Genomic DNA, 2,101 nt, shown 5'->3' on the forward strand with positions numbered 1-2,101 from the left:
TACCCTCAATAAGATACCCCTTAGTGGTTCTTTCAGTCTCTTGGGATGATTCCCACTCCCTAGTCTTATCAGCCAATTTGGTTAAGAATATCCATGCATCATTCTCCTCAGAAAAAGAAGTAAAGCCTGCTGGACATATGGACTCCACAAGTTGCTTGGTCTGATAATCAATACCCTCATAAATAATTTGGCATAGCTACCACAAGTCGAAACCATGGTGAGGGCATTTTAAGAGGAGGTCCTTAAATCTTTCCATGAATTTAGAAAATGACTCATTTGGTTTCTGCCTAAACTGGAGTATGCCACTCTTGAGTTTATTAGTCTTGTAAAGAGGGAAAAATTTTCTCAAGAAGACAATGGTAAACTGATCCCATGTGGTGATAGAATTAGTAGGCAGCCCATAGAGCCACTTCTTGGCCTGGTCTTTCAAGGCAAAGGGTATAAACCTAAGCCTAACTGCATCATCAGTCAGATTCTGGACCTTAATTAGAACACAGACCTCCTCAAATTCCTTAAGGAAGAGATATGCATCCTCATTAGCCATCCCATGAAAATGGGATAGCATGCTGATGAAGTTGGTCTTGAGTTCATAGTTATTCCCTGTAACAACAGGCAGACTAATGCATGAGGGTTGTGCAGCCCTGGTAGGGTAGAACCTATCCTTAAGAGTCTTGGGTTGGTCACCCATGGTAAAAGGTGGTAGAGAAGGTGGTCTTCTAATAAGATGATTACTTGAATCACGAGTCCACACCTTAGCCACCTAAATAGATATGAGGTCTCCTTTAGAAAAATTAAAGAAAAATAAACACTCAAAAAAAACTAGAAACAAGAGAGAGCCCAAGGTAGATAGTGCATCTCTATCTCTCAAAAAGTGAAACAATGGTTCAAAAGCTGTAAGGATGCCATATAGGTTGACAGCAAGAGAACCCGCATAGTCTTCTATAGCCACCTACGTGCGACTCCAATATGGATTCTGATGTAGAGTGGAGGTCTACTATACGTTTATGTTTCCAACACTCTCACTATGTCGTTTTCCTGTTATCAAGAGTGGTCACCTCCAAAGATAAGTCACATGTCAATCCACCCAACCAAGTCAAGATGTAGCATCATAGGTAACTTAATCCTATGAGGGACACCAAAAGATGGAGGGTTGAAGCATATGAAGGACTTTAGATTGGGCGCACACTATTTGAAACAGAAGAGAAACAAAAAGAGGTTTTCAAAAACTGATTTTTTTTTTTTTTAGAAAAAGAAGAGAAAATAATAAACTAAAACACTTCGAACTACTTAAAAATCAAAAAAATAAAATGGACTATAATCTCCCTGGCAATGGCGCCAAAAACTTGTTTGAGTTAAAAAATTACCGCAAGCGTACGGGTCAATCATAGCTACGGGTCGAACACGAGGAGATATACGCCACTCTATTTAACTAACTTAAAAGTAATGCAAAGTGAACCAGATTAAAGTGTTAAATTAAACTAACTAAACTAATGAAAATTAATGCATCCTAACTCATATGCATCTAACAAAATTAAGGGATTAAATTGACGTCCTAACACATGAGCATCTAACCTATCAAACTAACGTAAATTGGAAGGAATAAAAACAAACTATAAAACTAACGCAAATTGACAGTAATGAAAGTGCAGCTACACATCCACAACACATAAACAAAATAACCACATAAAAAAAAATAATAAAAGAAATAGAGGGAGAAGAAGAAGAAGAAACAAAGAATGAGATAGAGGAGAGGGAAAATGAGATTGAGAGTTTAGAGAATGCAAACCTAGATGTGCTTGAATCGGATTAATTGAAGAAGCTTGAATGAATACTTGCATGAACTTACCATGGCCTCCTCTTCAAAATCTCCAAGTCTTGTCATCAACATAGGAGCTTAGACTAGGAAGCTTTAAACTAAAACTATTACAACCATATTGAAGACATTAAAGCATAAACTAATCCTATTACAACCATTAACTAATCTTATGAAAGCAAAATTAAGAATTTGAAAGAACTAATCTTATGAAATCAAATTAAGAACTAAAGCCAAAAATAGGAGAATCAGAAAAAATTTCACTAAGTGAATGAGCAACATTACAAA

General features: G+C 36.6%; 1 non-coding gene across 1 annotated transcript; it reads left to right on the forward strand.

The window, feature by feature from the left end:
• The first annotated feature begins 209 nt into the window (after positions 1 to 209).
• Positions 210 to 316, forward strand: LOC122663507. The gene has a single exon (XR_006333172.1). It is a non-coding gene; the product is annotated as a small nucleolar RNA R71 (small nucleolar RNA).
• The last annotated feature ends 1,785 nt before the right edge of the window (positions 317 to 2,101 follow it).

The sequence above is a fragment of the Telopea speciosissima genome, chromosome 5 (genome assembly GCF_018873765.1).
Source record: "Telopea speciosissima isolate NSW1024214 ecotype Mountain lineage chromosome 5, Tspe_v1, whole genome shotgun sequence".
Classification (NCBI taxonomy): Eukaryota; Viridiplantae; Streptophyta; class Magnoliopsida; order Proteales; family Proteaceae; genus Telopea; species Telopea speciosissima.